General features: G+C 40.4%; 1 long non-coding RNA gene across 1 annotated transcript in view; it reads right to left on the bottom strand.

Moving 5' to 3' along the window:
* Positions 1-239: 239 nt before the first annotated feature.
* Positions 240-7079, bottom strand: part of LOC144276574 (uncharacterized) — a 50568-nt gene continuing 43728 nt past the window's right edge. Inside the window, exon 4 of the long non-coding RNA XR_013348282.1 lies at positions 240-662. This is a non-coding gene — a long non-coding RNA (uncharacterized LOC144276574). The remainder of the gene's footprint in view (positions 663-7079) is intronic.

Raw genomic sequence — 7079 nt, 5'->3', positions numbered from 1 at the left:
AGACTTTTAATGGCCCGATCAGCGGTGCAGAGTGGAGCTGCCAGAGTCACTTTTCAACCGAGCGTTCTGGTTGAAAACTGGACACCTGGCAACCCTAACCCAGACAAACTGGACTTTGTGATAAAAGGTCACTTAAACCAAAAATCACATCACATTTAGTTGCTTCCAGTCCCAAGAGACCAATCACTTACCACATATCAATTGGTAACCTAGATTTTATACCAAAGATGATGCTGGCAGCCAATTCTGGTATATTAGCTAAGAAAAGGAAGTGAGAGTTATTGAGGAATTAAAGCAGTCAGAATATATGTACAGGTGAGTCACAGTTTGTAATTCCAAATGGTAGCCATGATATAATAATGTCAGTTTCCCAGAAGTCCTTCCAGGGTATTCAGGTTGTCTCTGGGGCTTGCCGTTTGCATCTGGTACACTTCCCTGTAAGAATCCAAACAGTCCAGAGATGCAGGATCTTTCCTTTAATCATACTTATAGCTTCTTCTCGCAGAAAACAAGCTGACAGGGTTACTACCCACGTGGCCTTTTCCTTTGATGACAGAAAGTGAGGAATGCATTTTGAGTCTTTGACCTCCGATCATCACACACAATGACTACTTGCTTTGAAATTAGCTCTTTTCTGTTGCATTCTATAAGGCTTTTTTCTCCTTTGATGGGTTATTTAGTTTCAGAAGTATTCACAATGTAAATGTTTGGTACCACATTATAACGGGATAGAGATAAGTGACAACAATGAAAGTAACATTCCATTAGTTTTAATGAAGTTTAAACACCAAATATACTCTTATACGTTTAACACTCACTTTGGTTGGCCTGGGGCGTCGGCATGAGCTGGCACATGGTCTGCCAGTATCACAATGTGCCTTAAATGTTACGCACCTAGCACACCTTGTATTTTATTTTTCTAAAGTCTACCCTAGATGGCTGGTTAACTGAGCATGGTTTTCCTGTTTTAGATCTTTTCTTCAGTATCTCTGCAAGTTCTGCCAGATGGCTTATTTTGTGTGTCTTCTAAACTATACATTTGTAAAACAGGGCAGATTGAAAGGAGGGAGTTATCTGTTTAAAGTACCAGGTTTCACATTCAGCAACCTTGTCTGTATATCATAGAAGCTAGAATTGGAACAGATATGAAATCATCCAGTTAATCTCTCTGCAACTGCAGAATACCATTTGCATTGACATCACATCAAAAAACTCAAGTGGGACTGTATACAAAATGGTTTGGTCATAGGACACAAATTTCATTACTATTAAATATCTATTTCTTTGGAGGGAATTTTGAAAGGTATGAATGGGAGTTAGGTGCCCAAATAAATGGAAATGGGATACCTGATTCCCATTTGTCCAGTTATGTAAAGAATTATGACTTGAATATTGCGATAGTTGATTCTCCATCATCTTTGTATTCAAAATTCTGCCCACATTACCTTTCCAAGAAAATCAGCTACAGTTTGTACCATTCTCTTAGCAATGATCTGATCAGAGGAGTAACTGAGCATTGATGAGGATGTGCAGCAACTCATGGGACTGGCTGCTTTAATTACTACAAGTTTTTAAAGTTACTTTCCGTTGCTTTAGTTTTTTCTATTTTGAGCCCATTTGAACAGCTACTACTCTCCTAACAAGAATGTACAGAAAATCAATGATCTGAAAAGTTCAATGCAGTGTAATATGACTTGACTTGGAAATATAGTGCAAAACGGTATTACTAAGGATGTAATATTACCAGTTTTGTTTCTTGTTGTTACAATCCCACTTAATGCTTTCTAGTCCTGATTATAATGTATGTTTTCTTTTAAAGTAAAGTCATTTCTGTGAAGCATAGAATGATTCCAAGAGGTATCGTGATCTCAGATCTTTGTTTTTTAAAGAGAACTTGAAAGGCAGGAAATGCTTTCTCCCCCCACCCCTTTCAGCCATTCCCTCTCCTACAAATAAAGTTCTCAGGCTCTCAAATTCAGAGTGAAATTAACGAGAAACTACACAATAGTTTAGAAGTGTATAAAACTGATAAGGGAAGCTAAAGACATAAGGAAAAATCCTTGGTTGGTAGAGCTATGGACAAAAAAGAGTTTTAAAGTATTTTAGGAACAAAAGAAATCCTACCAGTGGTCTAGCCCCATTACTGGGGGAAAATGGTACAATTGTTAATACAGAAAAAAGCAGAAGGCTCAATAAAGGGCTCTCTGTTCTGTATTTAGAAAGAAGCAGGATACCATACTCTTATAAGGACGATGAAGCATATTCTAGCCCATTAGAAACTAAGGAAGATTTTAAAGATCCGCTAAGAATGTACATTTTTATATCACCAGACCCAGATAACTTGCGCCCAGGTTTCTAAAAGAGTTGCCTGAGGAGATGTCTAGCCTGCTGGTGTTAGATTTTAATAAATCTTGGAATACCGGAAAAATTCCAGAAGACTGGAAGAATGCTAATGTTGTGCAAATGCTCAAAAAGATAATCTGGATGAGCCAAATAACAATAGGCCAATTAGCCTTATATTAATCTTGGGCAAAATAATGGAAAAGCTGATGTGGGATTCAGTTGATAAGAATTAAAGAATAGAAACATAATTAATGCCATGGTTTTAAGGAAAATAAGTCTTGTCAAATAAACTCAAAGAACAAGATCAAGTATATGCAGAAATGTAGATCTGGAAGGGACTTCAAGAGGTCATCTAGTCTAGCCCTCAACACTGAGGCAGGACCGAATATACCTAAACAATCCCTGATGGGTGTTTGTCTAACCTGTTCTTAAAAGCATTCAATGATGGAGATTCCATAGATTTCCTTCGAAGCCTTTTCCAGAGTTTATAGTTAGGTTAGATAGTAGGAAGAGCTTTCTAACTCTTTCTAGCTGAGGATTACGCCAATTACTTGTCCTATCTTCAGTGGACATGGAGAACAGTTGGCCATCCTCCTTTTTATAACAGGACTTAACATATTTGAAGGCTATCAGCTTCCCCCTCAGTCTCTTCGCTGCCCCTCCCCCCACGCCCCTGACTAAACATGCCCCTTTAACGTTTCCTCATAGATCAAGTTTTTTAAAACTTCTTTATCATTTTTGTTGCTCTACTCTGGACTCTCTCGAATTTGTGCACATCTTTCTTATAGTGTGGCACCCAGAAGTGGTTACACTACTTCAGCCGAGGCTTTACCAATGCCGAGTAGAGCAGGACAGTTACCTCCTGTGTCTTTTATATGACACTTCTGTTAATGCACCCTGGAATTATATTACTTTTTTTTGCAACTGCATCACATAGTTAGTTCATATTCAATTTGTAATCCACCATAACCCCTGGATCCTTTCCGGCAATACTACTGCCTAGCCACTTATGGCCCATTTTGCAGTGTTGCCTTTCATTTTTCTTCTTAAGTATGGTACTTTGCACTTGTCTGTGTTGCATTTAATTTTGTTGAGTTTTAGACCAATTCTCTAATTTTCAAGTTTATTTTGAACTCTAAACCTTGCCTCCAAAGTCGTTGTGAGTCCATCCATTTAAGTGTCATCCTCAAATTTTATAAGTATAAACTTCATTGCATTATCCAAGTCATTAATGAAAACCGTGAATAAGTCTAGAACCAGGGGACCCCATGGGACACAGTAGATACTTCCTCTCATAGAGAATCATTGATAACTATTCTTTGATTATGGTTTTTCCAACCAGTAGTGCCACCGACCTTATAGTACAGGGGTGGCCAGTCCACAGCTCATGAGCTGCATGCAGCTCTTTTACAGTTAAAGTGCAGCTTACAGAGCCCCCCACACCTCTCCCCCCATTCGACACCAACCAGATAGGGGAAGAGGTGGGAGCTCGGGGCTTCTGCCCAGTGGTAGATGAGGGGAGCTTCAGAACCGTGGGGCATGCCTGCCAGGTAGAGCTGTCTCTTGGGTAGGGCAAATAGGGGCAGTTGCCCGGGCCTTGCGCTTTGCCCCCCACAGCCGCTTTGTCCTGATATTCAGGGGAGAAGGCGGGCGGGCGAGTGGTGTGAGGAGGCGAATGGGGAGGCGAGTGGCAGGCGGGCAGGCAGGAAAGGGGTGAGGAGGCAGGTGGGTGCGTGGACAGCGAGGAGACTAGCGGGGAGGCTGATTTGTCCTGGGCCCCGCACCCTCTTAGGGACAGCCCTGCTGCCAGGGCTCAGGGCTTCAGCACTGGCAGGCAACTCTGCAGGGCTGAAGCACTGAGATCCCCCTCCCTGTGGGGCTGAAGCCCCAAGCCCCAGTCGGCATGCCCCACGGAGACTGAAGCCCAGAGAACTCCCTCTCCTTGGGGCTGAAGGCCTGAGCCCTGGCAGGCATCCCCCATGGAGGCTGAAGCCCCAAGATCCACCCTCCGCGCAGGGTTGAAGCCCTGAGGCCTGGCAGGCACGCTCAGCTCTCAAACTTCTGAAGATTATCGTATGTGGCTCAGAGGGTCAGTCGGTTTGACCATCCCTGTGATAGTAAGTCCATGCAGATCACATTTCCCTAGTTTGCTCATGAGAATGTCATGTAAGATTGTGTCAAAAGCCTTACTAAAATCACAATAGCATTTCTACAGCCTCATACACACACACCTCCGGACCACCATGCACTATGCCAGTAACACTGTCAAAGTAGTAAGTCGGGTTGGTTTGGCATGACTTCTTGTTGACAAAATAGCACCACATGACCTTCAGATTAATGATAATTTTTATACAATATCAGAGCACTTGTCAGAAATTGGCTAACTGACCTCAAAGTATCGTTCAATAGGGAATAGTCATCAAAAGGGGATATTTCTACTATGGTCCTGCAGGCTTGATGCTATTCAATATGTTCATCGATGATCTGGAAGGAATATAAAATTACTGCTCGTAGTGTTTGTGAACACAGTGTTTGTGAACATAGTGTTTGTGACACAGGTTGATGGAACAGTAAATAACTGAGGCCTGGGTAGTCAAACGAAGTGATTTAGATCATTCAGTAAGCTAGACCCATTCAAACAAATTGTATTTTAATACCATCAAATGCAAAGTTATACATCTAGGGACAAGGAACACAAAGGACACATGCCTGCAGAGTTGGGGATTGTGTCCTGAAAAGCTCTCTGAAAAGGATTAGAGGGTGATCGTGGATAAGCAACTGAACTTGAGTGGTGCTTTGGGTGAAAAGGCTAACGTGGTCCTTGGATGTATAAACTAGTGACTAGGAGCAGAGGGGTTTTTTTTAAACCTCTGTATCTGGCATTGCTGAGACCAATTCTTGGTTACTACAGACTGTTCTGATCTCCACATTTTTAAAGAGGATGTTGAAACACTGAAGAAGGTGCAAAAAAGAGCCACAAAAAAGATTGAAGGGCTACAAAAAATGCCTGGGAGTGAGAATAAGATTTCAGTCTAAAAGAAGATTGAGAAATGACTTGATTACAGTATTTAAGTACTTTCACAGGGAGAAAATAGCAGGTAGTTTGGCATAAGGCTAAGTAGCCTTTTGATGATTCTAGAGCATCTAAAATTTGTCTTCTAAATTAGAAGCCCAGTCCTGTGATATGCCAAGCTCTTTCAGTTGCCACTGGAGTTAATGAAAGTACAGGGAGCTCAGCACTTTACAGGACAAAACCCTAAGATGACTTTTTCGTCTAAGGGCTTGTCTACACTACAGTTCAAGTCAATGTACCTTACATCGCTCTGGGGTGTGAAAAAGCCAAGCCCCTGAGCAACCCAAGTTGCGACCTAAGGGCCGTCCACATCAGTGTTAAATCAGCGGGAGGTGCTCTGCTATTTATCAAATCTAAGTATCACATTAGCACCTTCTCCCATTTAATCAGTGGAAAAACTAACATTTACACCCATTGGAACTAAGATCTGGCAATTAGAAAATAAAATCACTAGATGAAGATCCAGAGGTGTGATTGGCCACCTAATTAGTATGGCAAAGTTTCCTGAAACTTTTTTGAAAAGGAGAATAACAAACAGCAAATAACTAATGAATAGCAAGTACATATTCACAAAAAGAAAAGGAGTACTTATGGCACCTTAGAGACTAACCAATTTAGTGAGCTACAGCTCACTTCAGTACATATTCAGATACTCACTCTTGACACTTTCATGGTGCGCAAGCATTTTTGTAAACCAACATGTGAGCTGAATACTCAAAACATCAACAACATGGACCATGTTGATTTGTGAAAATATTTTCAACCTCTTTTTTTTTTAATTCAAACAATTCTAACAGAACGTAAAACAAGAATTTAATTAAAACATGGTGTCATGGTATGATTGTTTTAATGAGAGAAGGGATAATATGCCAGTGTAGTTGGAGTGACTTACAATGTGGTTATCTCAACTTGAACTTGAACCTTGTGGCTGGGATTTTCCAAAATACCAAAATCCCATTAAAATTCTGAGAGATATGGGGACTAAATCTTGGGGTGCTTTGAAAAAAAAACCCACGTAGCCTCTGTTCATTTAGGTCTGCACACTGTCTATTAATATGTCTGTTTACTTAAAATAGCTAGATGGGATTTTTGGCAAACGATTATTTTTAGGTATCCATTAGGAAACTTATTTTTAGTGGTACCTAGCAAAATAGCTGTTGTGTTCAAAACACCTTTTCTTGCTACTTCAATTCAATTGTAGATTTGATATTCAAAAACAGGGGTAGCTTATCATTATCTACACAGGTTTCAGAGTAACAGCCGTGTTAGTCTGTATTCGCAAAAAGAAAAGGAGTACTTGTGGCACCTTAGAGACTAACCAATTTATTTGAGCATGAGCTTTCGTGAGCTACAGCTCACTTCATCAGATATCTGATGAAGTGAGCTGTAGCTCACGAAAGCTCATGCTCAAATAAATTGGTTAGTCTCTAAGGTGCCACAAGTACTCCTTTTCTATTATCTACACAGGCATTTTCAAGAACTCATGGAGATTTTTTTGTACTCTTCCTAAATCATTTTAAAAAGATTGATAACTTGATCCAGGAACTTTTTAATTATAACATGTAATTGAAACACTTACACTTCAATTAAAAACAAAGCAGCCTAAAACCATAGGGTGTTAGAAGCTTGTAAAAGGGGTATAAATTATTGCCATTTTGATGAG

The sequence above is a fragment of the Eretmochelys imbricata genome, chromosome 1 (genome assembly GCF_965152235.1).
Source record: "Eretmochelys imbricata isolate rEreImb1 chromosome 1, rEreImb1.hap1, whole genome shotgun sequence".
Lineage (NCBI taxonomy): Eukaryota > Metazoa > Chordata > Testudines > Cheloniidae > Eretmochelys > Eretmochelys imbricata.
This window is presented reverse-complemented; position numbering and strand designations above follow the sequence as displayed.